The sequence below is a fragment of the Lycorma delicatula genome, chromosome 3, assembly GCF_047948215.1.
Source record: "Lycorma delicatula isolate Av1 chromosome 3, ASM4794821v1, whole genome shotgun sequence".
Taxonomy (NCBI): Eukaryota; Metazoa; Arthropoda; class Insecta; order Hemiptera; family Fulgoridae; genus Lycorma; species Lycorma delicatula.
In genome coordinates, this window is record NC_134457.1 from 69,958,218 (window position 1) to 69,975,604 (window position 17,387).

At 29.5% G+C, this 17,387-nt stretch overlaps 2 protein-coding genes across 3 annotated transcripts in view; both read right to left on the reverse strand.

The window, feature by feature from the left end:
• Window positions 1–887, reverse strand: part of nw (narrow) — a 393,672-nt gene extending 392,785 nt beyond the window's left edge. The window contains exon 1 of the mRNA XM_075359957.1: window positions 884–887. The gene's annotated coding sequence lies outside the window, so the exon portion shown is untranslated. The remainder of the gene's footprint in view (window positions 1–883) is intronic.
• Window positions 1–17,387, reverse strand: part of LOC142321674 (tachykinin-like peptides receptor 99D) — an 804,280-nt gene that overhangs the window by 33,670 nt on the left and 753,223 nt on the right. The gene's annotated exons all lie outside the window — the stretch shown is intronic.

The following is a 17,387-nucleotide window of genomic DNA, read 5'->3' on the forward strand; positions in this document are numbered from 1 at the left end:
AAATTTATTTACTGTTTCTGTCTTTAAAAACAGTATAAAATTCATATTGGTGTGACAAGGACAGGGAATCCCACCATACAGTTATTTACATATCATTTTTCTTCATATAAAACATTAATAACGATCAATAAATTAAAATATAAAAATAACGAGTAGCAGTTTTCCAAAGTGTGTGGTTGCCTAGAATTTGATATGACCCCTCTCCTCTTCTTTTCCTTTCCACAGGTCATGAAAATTTTTTATTATTTTATTATTTTTCGTCATTTGTAATGATAAAAATGTTTACAATTTGATAGGCACTGGAATTTTAAAATAAGTAAATTAAAAATTTTCTCTGTCTGCCATAATTGTAATAGCTGCAGATAATATGACATGAGACACAAGTTATGAAAATAACTTACATAATCGTAATCAACAATTTTAAAAATTCTATACTAACCATGATAAACAAAGAATGAAATAAAGTGATGCATATTGCCTTCTTCACCAAGATCAATGCAGTTCTGCCCACTGAATATTCTAATAAAAGAATTTTTAGTTCAATAAGTTCTATTCAGTTCTTTTTTGTATTGGGTAAAGTAATTTATCAGATGTGCATGGAAAACTTATGTATAATAATGTAACTTGCAATCTTTTTAAATTGCATAAATGCCAACCCTGTTTCGATTTTAACCTAGAACTTGAATTCAATTTAACTTTTGGTTAATCTAGGTATTTCATTATGCTATAAGAATAGCATATAAAAGAAAATAATTATGTTAAAAGAAAACAATTCATTTAAAACTTCACTTCATATAAGGACAAACCATCTCCTTAAATAATTATGGTGGTTTTATTTATTACTTAAAAGAAAAATCTTAACTAAGCACCCAGGGTCATATAATCAACTTGTGAAGTTATCAGATAACTATGATCATTTATTAGTTGGAATAGATGTAGAAAAAGAAATCTGAACATTGGATAACATTAAAGGAACATAATAAAAATTACCTCATTTAGTTTTGATCTATAGTGGATTCCCAGTTCTTGAGTACAATTACAGCTTAAAAATATATATCTATATATATTGAACCATATTCATTAATATTACACCATATACTTAAAAAATAAATATTAGTGTATTACTACTCATATACAAAAATTGACCACTTACATCAATTTAAAAAATATTTACAATGTTAAATCAGTAAAAAAAAAGAAGAAAAACTGCACAACATATATCAATTTTACCATGACTTAAGGATAAAAAACATACCCATCATAAGTACTCTGAAGACTGAAAAAGGTACAGTAATTAAATTAATAAAAGCATAGTATATTTTTTATAAAGACAATAACTTTATATTTTAAATTCAACATAAACAATTAAAGTATTCATTACTGTCAAAGCATAATAATTCTGCTTCTCAGGATATGTAATTATTTCTTATTATAACGGGGTAGATTTAGCACAAAGAATAGTACATCATATCATTTATGGTAAACTAATGACTTATTTATTATTAAAAAAAATTAATACTTTTAATTGTTAAATTGCTTGTATTTTACTAATCACTAAACCAGTGATTCCCAAACTGTGTGCCATGGTGCTCCGTGGAGCCTCGGGCTCTTCACAGCCGCCACAAAATATTGTAAAAGCTTCATAATTAATTGTACCAAGACATTTATAATTATTAGTTTAATGTAAATAAAGTAAAAAAATGATGAAGACAAATTAATTTTATTTATTTTTATACGAGTAGTCATACTTTTACTTAGGGTAGGGCACCATGGAAAAATTTTAATTGAAAAAGGGTGACATGACTCGAAAAGGGCACCATGACTCAGAAAAGTTTGGGAACCACTGCACTAAACCAAACCAAAGATCTGTATGATTATAGAAATAAATCAATCTGTTTCAGTTACTATTAGTAACATTTTTATTATTTAATATCTCCTTTCATAAATTACAATTTTAAAATGGATTTATGCTGTAAAATTGACAATAATAAATTCTTTACATTACATTAAACAACTAAAAATAAGCAACATACTTTTTCATTATCATACATGAAATAATTATAAATAAATTTGTTTAAGGAAATATAGTATAATTATATAATAGAGTTCTGTAGGGTAATGTTTACATTACATACACTTTATGATCAAGTATCAACTTGTATATAAATTTTAAAAAGTTAATCTTAATGAAAAAAAATGACCTCATCAGTATAATAGGTTATACTTCCAAACACGTACAGACATATTTAAAAATATTTTTTTTGAATATAGATATTAAATAAAGATAAACTGAATAAATAGAATTTATATTGTTTAGTAGTTCCTTATTACCTGTTGTTACCAAAATAAAAAAAGCTTTTACTGCTTATTAGGATTCTTATATACGATGTCTTCACTGTTTTGAAAATTTTGAGGCACAAAACAACTAAAATGATTTAATAAGCAAGGCATGCTGTTTGACCATGTAACCTGTAGGCAAGAATTGTTGTCTAGGCAAACTGTAGATGGGAATGAAAAATATAAGCATTGTGTCAAATGAAAAAAACTTGATGATATAACATTTCATATTCATAACTATTAATTAAAATTTATCTTCAAATTGGTAAATAATACTACTATTCAAGGATAAAACATAAGAAAAAAAGAAGAATAAAATATTACTTTCACGAAACAGAATTTAATCAGGTCTAGAAAAAAGAAAATGCTGTCAATAAAACTCTTAATAAAACAGTACCTAATTAATCTCAGTAGCCATGGTGGCATTGTCTTTTGTAATGTATTACATTAGTCACTTTTAATTTTTAATGAAACATTACAGTTGTGAAATAAATGTAAAAAAAAAGAAAAAAATATTTATTGAGTTCATCATAGATATACAACTTCTGTGAAACTACTCATCATAGCAAGACATTAAATTGTAAAACTTTATCATCAGAACAGAAAGGAGCTTCACTTTGGGGAAAAGACATATACTCATATCTTTTAGTAATTTTCATTATTCAATATCAAAAATCTCCTTCACATTAGGACATTTTTCAAACATCACTTAAATTCGATCTTAAATTCTTCCGTTTTCAAATCAGTGGACAACATGTAATGAATTCTTCTTCAATCTTTGCTGTGCAAATCCATATCATATAGAAAAAAATTACAAAAATGATTGAAAATATTTTATACCACAAACCCTCTCTAAAACATACGTCATGAGTTCATTCGATTTATCGACATATATTAATAATATTTAATAATACATTTAAATGTTGATCTTCATGGTGGATTGGTAACATATAGGGCTTTCATCCGGAGATCCCGGGTTCAATTCCTACAGCCATGACAACTTTCATATGCTACAAAAGTTCCATTTTATATTCCCATGCATAAGCTTCCAGCTTATATGATGAATTAATCATAAAAAAAAAATAAATAAATGAGTTTTATTAATATACAAGGTCCTCGAATTTTATAATTGTTAATGAGCAATGTCATTTTTACTACCTCAGCCATTAATTTTACAACTGTTTGACCAAAGAGATTTAAGACACTCGTAGTTATACGCTATCAGTTTTTTCTGGCGTAAAGACACATAGCATCTGATAAAGCTACAAAGGTATTTGAATTATCCTTTGAAAATGTTATTGATTGAAAAATTTATGTACATACAATTATTTACGAATATATATACAAAACTTTGTATATATATATATATATATATATATATATATATATAATCTTTATATAAATATTTCTTCTGTCCGTGTGTATGTGACTGAACTCCTCCAAAGTGGCTGGACTGATTTTAATGAAATTTTGTGAGAGTAATTAAGTTGATTCGAGAATGGTTTAGATTCACAATTTGATCTGACAGAAAATGTTTTTTTTTTAATTAATTAATTTATGTGTTGCTGTTGATCTTGGGATGGTTAAGGTTTACAATTGGATCTGGTAATATTACTTACCGGTAATTTAGAATTGCGCGCTAATTCAGAATATTATATTATATTATATTATTATTTACTGTTAACGTTTTACTATACGTATAACGTTACTATAACGTTTTAAAGTGTAATTAAAAAATAAACATTCTGCAAATTTGTAAGGTGCAGTATTGAAGTGAGTATTTTAACATAAGCTTTCATAAATTTTAATGCTGTATACACGTGCATTTGGTAATAACCATCAACTTAACCTAAAATTTAAATTGTCAGTTCTCATTTGATTCTATGCAACTTATGAAGTATTGAATGGCTCTTTAAAATAAAAATGCAAGTTTGTAAAATGAATTGTAACATTTATAAAATTAAAATATAACTTACTTATAATAATTATAATTTAAAGTATATTTAAAAAATTGAAGTTATAATTTTTGTAGCTGATTAATTTTATAAAAATATTCTAAAACTGTTTTTAATTTGCAATTATCTAAAATTTTGGAAAATAGATGTTAAAATAAAGAATGAGAAAAATGATGAAAATTTCTACTAAAATTTTAAATACGTTGCTTTTTTACAGTGCTTTAATTTTTTTATTAATTGATTAAATAAGATGTTACATGGTTATGAAACATCAAAATTATTAAATAAAAAAAAAAATATATGTAGTAGGTATTTTTTAGAATGATGTTAAGTGAAAATTAGTAGTAATGTGGATGAAAATTTATTAATTACACTAATTATTAATTTTACGACGTTTCGATTTTTTAATTCAATTTTCATCGGACATCTCAATATTTAGTGAAAATAAATATTAACCATACTACACATAATTAATCAATAAACCCATTACAATAATAAAACAATCACAAACTGATAATATCATACTAATAGTCATTTTAATGAAATTTAGAACACATTCCTGCTAATTTTAACTTAATTAAGTTACTTATATTTATGTGTATGAATTTATTACAGAATAATGCGTCAGGACAACGTCTGTCGGGTCCGCTAGTATATATATATATTTTCAGAGATCTTTGGTTTGTCAGAAGACATGCTATATAGATTTTAATTTAAAAATATATTTAAAAAATAAAATTATAGGGGGGCTATGTTTATCATCTTAGTAAAAAAAAAAAAAATTATAAATAACTGTAATCTAGTGGTAGAATGCGATTTGATAGACAGTTAGTTAACTAACTGTGTCTATTAAATAAATTATATTTAAAATAATAATAATAATAATGCGCCCTGAGGTAGATAATCCCCACGTCCGGAACACAACATCTATGTTCCACGTCCAGGGCGGCAACAGCTGTACTTTCGTACATTACATATAGCTGGCTAACGGGGTTCCGGGTAAATTCCTCGGTTATGCTTTGTTAAGTTTGACCTGGTTCCAACTTCAGGTCACTAAACGGACTGGATTTTTGGCTACCTGCAGGAAATGGAATAACAAACGATTTTGGAAATGGATTCATACCACTCTTAGAGCTGGCGGTGTGGCGGCCAGGGTCAATGTTATTGCAGGTGTAACGGAGACCCTTCCGTTGTCCACATGCCCCCTGTGATGGCAAGCATGTAGCAATGGTGCCCATGTATGTCGGTGCATGGGAGCTCTGAAAGCTTCGGTGAGTAGGAGCCTGGAGTCAGTGCAGAGACTACGCATCCGCTCTCTGCCAGGACATATGCCGGTTCCACCGGAGTACCGGATCGGACCTCCAAGGTTAGTAGCCCTGGAGTGGGGGTATACCCCGGCGGCTAGCCTTGCTACAGAAGGGATCCACTGTTCATGAATATTGAACAATCAAACGTGGCAGAGGGTGCACGTAAACACCCTCGTTTAGAAACCTCCGATTCGCCGCAAGCGAAGAGGAAAAAAAGTAAAGAATCTGATAGGATAAAGAAAGATGCTGATAGAATCAGTAAAGAATTAAAGAAAAGTCTATTTGGCTATAGCGCACCAAAGCCAAGATTCTTAATTATTACAAGGGAGAATGGAAACTTTCAAAAAGTTAGTCCATTCCTTATAGCAAGAGAAGTTACAAATTGTGCTGGTGGTCCTGTCAAGGAAATTCGTAAAACTTTTAATGGAGTGCATGTCAAAACCATCAACGACATGCAAAGCCAGAAAGTTTTGGCGTTGAAGAAGATCGGTGAATTTGCGGTTTCTGTCCAACCGCATAGCACACTGAACTCATCCAGAGGAGTTGTTGTTTGTCGCGATCTTCTTAATTGTACAGAAGAAGAAATTGTACAAGAAATGTCGAGTCAGGGAGTAACTCAGTGTCGCAGACTTACTATGAGAAGAAATGGTGAGATTCTTCCTTCGGCCTCGCATGTTTTGACATTTAATAGGCCGAATCTTCCTGAAAAGGTACGAGCTGGCATCCATCGGCTTGATGTACGAGCTTTCATCCCGCAGCCGATGAGATGTTTTAAGTGTCAACGATTCGGACACACAGCAGCAAGATGTGAAGCTCAGGAAATATGTATATATGGAGAGAAAACACATGAGGGTTACCCATGTAAAGACCCTCCAACCTGCGTTAACTGTAAAGGGCATCACAATTGTCGTTCAAGAAACTGCCCTACATATAAATTAGAAACAGCAATTCAGGAAGTTAAAACGCTTCAGAAGGTAAGCTATCCTGAAGCAAAGAAGATTGTTAATAAGCGTACACCACGACCATCGACTTCTTATGCAGAAGCAGCGGCTGCCCCTTCCACATCTAAAATTAATGTGGAGCAGTTGCTTAACACGATGGCACCAAGTCTTGCGACGATGATTGAAAGAATCATTGATTCAAAGATTGAGTCGACTCATCAGAGAAAACAAAGTAAAGATGAGAAGGCTCATCCCCGGACTGACGCCGTTGATATGAGAGACACACCAGCGCCGTTTAAAAAACCAGCTAAATCTGCGATTGTAAAGTCACCAACTTGTGTAAGAATTAAAAATCTTGATTTATCTGACAAAGAGAAACAGATCGCTCCGTCGTGTATTCACAAATCTAAAGAAATTGTGACAAGAAAACCTGAATCTGCGGAAATGGAGGTGCAAGTTATTATAGAAAAAGCACCAGGCGCAGATGAAATAAAACCTGTACCAATAGTGCCTCCCAAAGCGCAAAGACCAGCTTCGGTGAGAGCATCTATTTCAGCCGGACCCAGTACTGCAGTAGAGATAGAGTCCGGCTCATCCGCCGCGGAGATATCATCGCACATTAATTTAGATTCCTTAGCAAAGATTCTAACAGCGCCGGCGAAAGTTTCATCAACTGACGTCAGCCGAAGAACGTCACTGGCATCCGAAATAGAGGAAGACGATGCCATGTCTGAGGCCTCAGATACGCTGTCATCAGAGGTTGAGGCCGTCAGAAGAATGGAGAAACGTAAAAAAGGATGGCCGAAAGGAAAGCCTAGAAAGTAATTTTATTGGATCAGAAGTTATAAGAAAAGTAAAATTTTGATCATTTTTTTGACACATGAAAATGTGAAATTTTGAACCCTTTTTTTATTTTTTTTGAAGTAGGATGGGGCTAATGACCAAAGTAGTCGATGCCCCTAAAAACCTCAAAAAAAAAAAAAAAAAAAAAAAAAAAAATAATAATAATAATAATAATGCCCTGAGGTAGATATTCCCCACGTCCGGAACACAACATCTACGTTCCACGTCCAGGGCGGCAACAGCTGTACTCAAGTACATTACATATAGCTGGCTAACGGGGTTCCGAGTGTTGTTTCTCGGATATGCTTTTTTCGGTCGATTTACATCTATAGGCCGAATTACAGGACTGGACTTTAGGGCCACCTGCAGATACGACATTATTAACGATTACGGAAATGGATTAATACCGCCTTTAGAGCTGGCGATGTGGCGGCCACGGTCAAAGTTATTTACAGGTGTAACGGAGACCTTTCGTCGTCCACATGCCCCCCGCGATGGCAAGCATGTAGTTAAGGTGCCCATGTTCGGAGCATGGGAGCCCTGAAAGCTTCGGTGTGTAGGGGCCTGGAGTCAGTGCAGAGACTGCGCATCCGCTTTCTGCCAGGACATATGCCGGTTCCACCGGTGTACCGGAACGGACCTCCAGGGTTGGTAGCCCTGGAGTGGGGGTGTACCCCGAGGGTGCTTAAACAAACTATAAATGAGACTCGTAGAAGAAATAAAGAAAGATATGGTAGGATAAGTTTTAATTTTAATTTAATGGTCTTTTGGGAACCTATCTCAAATTTTAATATTGGGGCCCTTTACACCCCATAAGTGTTTGTGATTGTCCTTGTCTTTATGTCTTAAATGTTTTGTGTAGTTTGTGCTTTTAAATAAAATGTAAGGGCCCTTTACACCCTTACATATGACGATCCAGATGGTGATAGTAGTTTCTTTTAAAGATTGTGACGAGGGCTAATGACCTTAGCAGTCGATGCCCATAAAAATAAAAAAAATAAAAATAAATAAATAAATAATAATAATAATAATAAATAATTAAGAATGTAGATTTTAAATATTTCTAAGGTAAAAAATTTTTGTTTTTATTAAAACTTAGCGAAAAAAAAATTTAGTAAAGTATTGCATGACTAATAATAAACATTAAAATGTTTAGAGCCAAAATAAAGAAAAAGAGAAAGTGTAATTTTTAAAGGTGGGAATAGATTTTCTATGAATATTTGTATAAGCATAACCAATTTGCTTAAGTTTTCTGTAAATCTAACAGTCCTCTCAATAAAACCTAACATAAGAAAAAGAAAACTCTCGAAATACTCTTCTGCATTTTAGGTCTGGGGTCTATAATTAAAAAAAAAAAATACATTGAAGATAGCTTTATATGAAGTATAAACTTCCAAAAAGTTTTTGAAAAATATCTAAACCAAATGGAGATAGGGCAATAGAACAAAGACCATATTTCAGTTTTAAGTGGTGGGGGGTTGATTTCTTGAAAAGATTTTTTTTTTATTTATAGGTAAGACATTTATATTAATATAATTTTCTCTAAAATGGCTCTAAATAAAATAAAAATTGGTTTTTACGCTATTTCCCACCATCCACTCAACGAAGTTTTGAAAATAATAGTATGATCAATAATGATAAAAAGAAATATTTGAGCCAATTTGAAGAAAATCGGTTTGGTCAATTCTGAGATATAAGGCCAAAAGCAGTGCGAGACACAGTGCGTACAAACGTACATATGTTTTTTTATTTTTATTTTTGGTCTGGATGAAACACTAAAAGATAAAGATTTGCAAAAAAACCTGATAATTCATTTTTGACATGATCACCTTAGTTTCCCGTTTAATATAACTATTCTAAGTACATTTTCCGGGAAGTAAAATCTGCAAATCCTGGAAATTAGAAAAGAAAAGGGTAAGACGATCTAAAAATCGTTGATTTATCTAAAATCAATTATTTTCTAAAATAAAAAAAAAATTCCTTTTAAATTTTGTGATTTTTAAATCATAGAAAAATGCTAATGTAATTCTGTAGAAGTAAATGTAAAAAATAAATCATGAAATATAAATAAAATTATTTAAATAATAAAATAAAAATAAACAGGAATATTGGTTTTCATTATTTATTTATTAATGGCTAGTAGTTCACATAGCAATTGAGCAGCTATACTAGATTAAATGGAAATAACATCCGTTATTATATTTATTTAAATTAAATATGATGTAACATTTAGATTACTTTTATTAAAATTAATTGAATTCCAGTAATTTTAATCACGATAATAAAATATTACATTGTAATAACAGTTATACAAAATTAATTTATAATTAAAAGAATTAATTTATCAATAATATTGCTGAGCTTTACCAGAATTTGAAGAGAGGTTAAAATTTAATTCATTTATAAAAAATTGAAAATTAATCATTGTTTTCCTTATGATCTTTATCTTTAATTATCTATAAATTTATCTCATTATTTTAATTTCTAAAAAAAATTATAAAAATAGAAATATTTCTTTAGATTAATTTAACCTGTAAAAAGTAATAAAATTTTGTACTAAATTATGTTAAGTAACTGTGAACTAATTCATCATAAAATTTCATTGACCAACAATTCAAATGATAGACTATTTTAATAAAGATTAATCCTTTGTCCCTGTTATAAATGTTAAGAACTATTCTCAACCACCAATCGTCATATTATGAGAAAGATAATTTATAAACAAACTTTTAATATGTATAACAATATATATATATAGGTGTATCATGAAGTTTTTCCGGAACTTTCATAAGCTATTCTTCTCGTGAAAATAACGAAAAAAGTTCACATAAACATATGAACTGAAATGCTTCGTTTGCGAGTTAGGCTAATGAAAGCTTTCGTTCGGATTTCAACTACCCCGATGAAATGAGGTCAAATTGAAATTTTTAGGACTTTAATGAATAAACAGAGTCTTGTGGTTTTTGACCTGAAAAATCAAGTAAAATAGGTCGCAGAATTGTACTTAAAGTAGTTTTTGAGAAATATGAGTGAAAACCAATAAATTGGATATTCCAATAAACCCGTTTTTTTATGTTTGTCGTACAGTAACTTTGTTAAATGCGTAATAAACACATAAAACTTTTAGAAAAACTTCTAAGAGAATTTAATTCTGAACAAAATGGTGTAAGTTAAGTTAACCTATTTTATTCTATATTTCAGGTCAAAAACCATAAGAAATCACTAATTTTGGCTCTTAATTAACGTTCGAAAAATTTTAGTACGATCTCATTTCACCGGGGTAGTTGAAATCCGAACGAAAGCTTTCATTAGCCTAACTCGCAAACGAAGCATTTTAGTTCATTATGTTTATGTGAACTTTTTTCATTATTTTTACGAGAAGAATAGGTTATGAAGCTCCCAGAAGAACTTCGTATATATATATATATCTTTATATATATATTTCTTGTGTGCGTGTGTATGAAAGTGAACTCCTCCTAAACGGCTGGACTGATTTTGATGAAATTTTGTGTGTGTTCAAGGGGATTCGAGAATGATTTAGATTCACAATTTGGTCCACTGGAAAATGTTTTTTTAATTAATTTTTTATTTATAAGTAGTTGTTGATTTTGGAATGTTTTACATTGAATCCGGCAGACTACACTACCATCGCAGTATCGAATATTCAATAATATTCTATTTTAATTTTAGTTTGTCCCGACAGTTGGTGCTGTGATCAAATTGAGAAAAATATTTCGTAATTTTGTGTTATTATTGTGTTACAAAAAATGGCGAGAAAACAATTTTTTAATAAATAAGAGGCTAATAAATCTGATGGAAATGTAAACAAAGGAAAACAAACCAGATCAATGCAAGATGGCCGCTGTCAAACACAACGACCAATCACAAAGAGCCCGTATGGCCGTTGCCAATGTAAACAAAATCACAACTGATTAAGTAACAAGTAGGCAGCACTGCGATCGCGTTTAGAATTGTGCGCGTATTGAGAAATATTATATTATTATTTATTGAAATAATGTTTTAAAGTGTAATTAAAAAATATACATTGTGCTAATTTGTAAGGTACAGTATTGAAATGAAAATGTTTTTTTAATTTATTTATGTGTTGTTTATCTTGGGATGGTTAAGGTTCACAATTGGGTCCGGTAGGCAGCGTGTGGGTCCGGTAGGCAGAGCTGCGATCGCGTTTTATAAGTTTTTGTTTTAATTTTTGGTTTATCAGTCAAACCCCGGTAGTTGGTGTTGCGATCGGATTCTAGGAATTTTTTTTATTTTGTTGCTTTTTCGCGTATCAGTTACTTGCGTCGTAGCTTAGTGTTGTTCTTACATTAAAATTCGTATTTAGAGAAGAGTTTGAATTAAATCCGATAGGTAGTGCTGTTCTGACAATTGGATTTTTTTACATTCTGAATTTTATAAAGTTAAAGGTGAAATTGTATAAGGTTCCGTAATGTTTTGTAAGTTTCTTAATGTTCAATATTAATTGTAATGATTTTGCAGCCACAACACTTTTCGTTAAAAAATTATTTTCCACCGAATACTGTGATTAGAGAGAGTGGTGTGAATTAAATCCGATAGGTAGTGCTGTTGTTTTGCCGTTTGGATTTATTTACATTCTGACTTTTATAAAGTGAAAGGTTAAATTTTGTTAAATTGCTAATGTTCAGTTCTTTAAGGTTTTACGAAACTTTCAATTGTTGTCATTTAATCTGTATGTATACTTAGATCTAGCAATAGCGAAGCATTGCTGAGTCTGCTAGAATTGCACGCTTTTTGAGAATATTATATTATATTATTATTTATTGAAATAACGTTTTAAAGTTTAATTAAAAAATGTACATTTGTAAGCTGCAGTATTGAAGTGAGTATTTAAAATGATTTTTCATGAATTTTAATGATGTATATACTTGTGCATTCAATATCAATCAACTTAACCTACAAATTTAAATTGTCAGTTCTCATTTGATTCCTGCATCTTATGAAGTATTGAACGGCTCTTTGAAAATAAAAATTTAAGTTTGTGAAATAAATTATAACATTTATAAAATTAAAATATAAGTTACTTTTAATATAGTTTAAAGTATATTAAAAAAAATGAATTTATAATGTTTTAGCTGATTAATTTTACAAAAAGTTTTCTAAAATTATTTTTAATTTACAATTATCTAAAATTTGGTAAAATAGATGTTAAAATAAAGAATGAGAAAAATGATAAAAATTTCTACTAAAATTTTAACAACGTTGCTTTTTTACAGTGCTTTAATTTGTTTATTAATTGATTAATTAAGCTGTTACATGGTAATGAAACATCAAAATTATTAAATAAAAAAAAAAATATGTAGTAGGTATTTTTTAGAATGATGTTAAGTGAAAACTAGTAGTAATGTGGATGAAAATTTATTAATTACACTAATTATTAATTTTACGACGTTTCGATTTTTTAATTCAATTTTCATCGGACATCTCAATATTTAGTGAAAATAAATATTAACCATACTACACATAATTAATCAATAAACCCATTACAATAATAAAACAATCACAAACTGATAATATCATACTAATAGTCATTTTAATTAAATTTAGAACGCATTCCTGCCAATTTTAACTTAATTAAGTTACTTATATTTATGTGTGTGCATTTATTACAGAATAACGCCACGTCAGGACAACGTCTGTCGGGTCCGTTAGTATATATATATATATATATATATAGATATATAGATATAGAGTGTGTATAATATATATAAATATATACATATATACACTAATGTATATAAGTGTTTACAGGCACTTGAAGCTGGATATTCGTATTTTAATTTTTTGGATGCTATGTACAGAAGGGGAGACTCTTAAGGTCCTACAACGAATGAAATACTTGAAGAAACACATTAACATTAGTTTAGCAAGTAATAAATATTTAATTAATTTAAAAAAAAACTTATCTGTGTTATCTGAGTAAAAACAAAATTCATAATAAACTTTTTTGCTGACTATGATGGGTTTTATTTTTAATTAGTGATTTAACCTCTACAAAATATAAACCTGAAGGTAAAGAAAGATATCTGTATGATTGCGCGCACACACAATCATACAGTTGATGTAGTTATGCGCTAGATTAACCCACCGGATTGGTATAGTGGTGAATGCGTCTTCACAAATCAGCTGATTTCGAAGTCGAGAGTTCCAACGTTCAAATCCTATTAAAATAATTTACTTTTATACGGATTTGAATACTAGATTGTGGATACCGGTGTTGGGTTTGGTGGCTTTGGTGGTTGGGTTTCAACCCACCGGGTTGGTCTAGTGGTGAACGCGTCTTCCCAAATCAGCTGATTTGGAAGGCGAGAGTTCCAGCGTTCAAGTCCTAGTAAAGCCAGTTATTTTTACACGGATTTGAATACTAGATCGTGGATACCGGTGTTCTTTGGTGGTTGGGTTTCAATTAACCACACATCTCAGGAATGGTCGAACTGAGAATGTACAAGACTACACTTCATTTACACTCATACATATCATCCTCATTCATCCTCTGAAGTATTATCTAAACGGTAGTTACCGGAGGCTAAACAGGAAAAGAAAGAAAGGTGGTTGGGTTTCAATTAACCACACATCCCAGAAATGGTCGACCTGAGACTGTACAAGACTACTTCACTTACACTCATACATGTCATCCTTATTCATTCTCTGAAGTAATACCTGACGGTGATTCCCGGAGGCTAAACAGGGGAAAAATACACTATATTACAATAAATACACTAGATTAATTTTATACCTTAACGGATTTATCAGCAGTTAGAGTCCTATGTAGGTGCCTTGTTAATTATTATTTTTTTTTTAAATGGGTTTAGAGAAAATATTTTTTTTAAATGTTTTTAATAATTTGGGTTTTGCTCGTTATAAAAAAAAAATCGTAAGTAGGTTGCTTTAATCATGTAACTTTGTTTTAATCCCACTCTCACAATAGTAATTAATGATAAAAACCTTCTGTACTTATTTGAAATATAGTTATAATCCGTTTTACTGTAACGTACTTTTTAAACTAATCAACAGGTATACTACACTACATAATATACATTATAACAACCAGTGTTTACCGATTAATTCCTCTCCAGTTTAAAAAACTTGTCTAGTTTAGATTTGTAATCTTTAGTTTATTTTAAACTATTAAGAGCGTTGCCACTACAAATTGATGATTTAATTTGATTAATTTATATATATATATAAATAAATATTATACTATTATATATTATGCTATTTTGCAATAATTAACTAGCCGATTTTTTTTTCTGGAATTCAGCTAAAAGAGAGAAGTAACAATTATTCATTCATTCCATCATCTTTCTAAAAAAAAATAATTTAAATGATCTAATAATACACACTTGACACTATTCGAAATCTACTAGAAAAACATCTCTAAAATATACTACCGGGTTGGTCTAGTGGCAAACTCGTCGTCGTAAATCAGCTAATTTTTCAAATCCTAATAAAGATAGTTACTCTATTATTCAGATTTGAATACTAGTAGATCGTGTTCTTTGGTGGTTGAGTTTCAATTAACCACACGTCTCAGGAGTAATCGACCTAGTTTGTTGATGACTTTAATTGTTGATGCAACTATAAATAAACGTATTAAAAAAGAAGAAAGAAAAAGACATAACTAAAATAAAATCCCTTGAATAAAATCCAGAAAAAAAATTAATCCACATAAACAAATCAAAGAAACAAAAAATTTGAAGGACCATTAAAAAAATCTATGTTTAAACCAATACGAAAAATAACCCCAATTAATTCATTTCTAATGTATCTACCAACACCATCAAATATCTCCTTATGATGAAAGTTTGGATAAAAGAACAACATAAACCAGTACATAGCTAACAAACCAAATATGATTTGTTTTTTTATGGGTTTTTTCTTTGCTGTTTTTTGTTATTTTTCTGTTTGGTTTTTCTTGTCGTTGCGTGTTCAAATACACGCATAAGTTTTTGGATATTAATCCGAAAGCGCTCGGACATAATAATAAAAATTGTTGGTAAGTGGAAATTATTATATAATTAATTTATATAAATATCAACAGTCCATGATTAATAATAAAATTAACAATTTTTGAATTAAGATGTAGTACAGAAAAGGCACAAAAGCAAAAAAAAATGTTTAAAAATCTATTTAATTTTATATATTAACTGAATATTAATACCGACAATTTTCTAAACTTAAATCATAGTGTAGATTAAAGCAAAATAATTTTATCAAGAGTTAATTTTTCCAATTTTTCAGAACTTTTCTGCTTATTATACTAGGTTTTTACAGATTCTTTTTAAAAATATTCCACATTGATTTATTTTATTTCGTGTAGTTGTGGCTTGTATTATAATTAACCACTGAATATATATTGAATTGTTTTTATATTTTATGAAAATTTTAATCTATCTACTCTTTACTTTTTAAACATTTTAACTTTTGTCAGTTCTACTGAAAGAAGAAGGAATCCAGAATATTCAATAAATCGATTTTCATCAGTTTTTAAGATGTTTTATTTTTTTAATATGCAAAAGTTTCATGTTGTAATGATTTTTGGTTAAAAATATTGCTATTATATATTTTTTTAGTATATTTTGTTTTCACTTAATTTATTGAATCGGTTTACAACTGAATGACAGATATAACAGCCGATCGGTTGTGGGTTAGTGGTGTAGATGGTATATTCAGTTATTCAGTTTCGTTTATCTTTTAATGCAAATTTATTTATTGATACGGAGGAGTTTAGAGTTATGTATCTTATTTATAAAACGTGTTATATACTTTATTATTATATTTCATAGGGATTTTACAATATCAGTTTTTTTATCTTAACTAAGTGTGTGTATTTCAAATTAAATGAGTATTTAAAGCTTTCGATCTTAAGGATTACTTAACATGATTGTAATATTTTAATTGTGATCTCCTGTTTATTTAAGAATTGTTATAGAATAATTTGTTAGTGCATTTTCTTTTTAGAAAAAAAATTAACAAACAACATTTATTTATAGAATATAGTGCATTTATTTATTTTTTTTACAATTTTTGACTGTAATTTTTTCTTATTGACTTTGGTGAATCAGAAATATTAAGATAGACAGGAACATTCTGAAGTTCAATCTCGTGTATTTTTTAATATAATTAATTTAAACGAACTTAATTTAACAACATAGTCTTTTATTTATTTTTTTTACATTTTTTGAATGCAATTTTTTATTATTGCCTTTGTTGAAACAGAAATATTAAGATAGACTGGAATATTCTGAAGTTTAATCTCGTGTATCTTTTACGAGTAATATAATTAAATTAAACAAACTTAATTTAAAAAAACGAATTTATTAATGTATTTTTCGACTCAACATAAATTGTGTAGTTTGTTTAAGAAACGGTCTATATCTTGATCAAAAATTTGCTTTATTTACTTTCATAGTTTTTTCTAATCCTTAACTTGGCAATTAGAACTAGGGTATTCGGTAGATGATCTCAGCGATTATTTTCTCATGTTTTTATATGTTCTAATTTAAATGTAAGTGGAGTCAATATATAATGGATCAATAGTCAAAATATAATGCTTTGTAATATTTTTCTTAGATTCTTTTAACAATTAAATTTTTCGTTTAACTAAAACGGAGAATTAATATGTTGGTTGATCAAAATATTGTTTGTATGTATCCCTCATGACTGATTAAAAAAATGGTTTACGTTTATTGATTCTTTCTTTTCTGTTTAGCCTCCGGAACCACCGTAAGGTACTACTTCACAGGATGATATGTATGAATGTAAATGAAGATGAATGTGAATGTGGAAAATGAATGGATGAATGTGAATGTAATGAAATTTGTATGAGCCTTGTAGTCTCTGGTCAACTATTCCTGAGATGTATGTGATTAATTGAAGCCTAACCACCAAGAAAAGACTAAGAGAAGACAAAGACAGAAGGATTAAGAGAAGAACACCGTAAGGTCAGAAAATCTCTTCTGCCG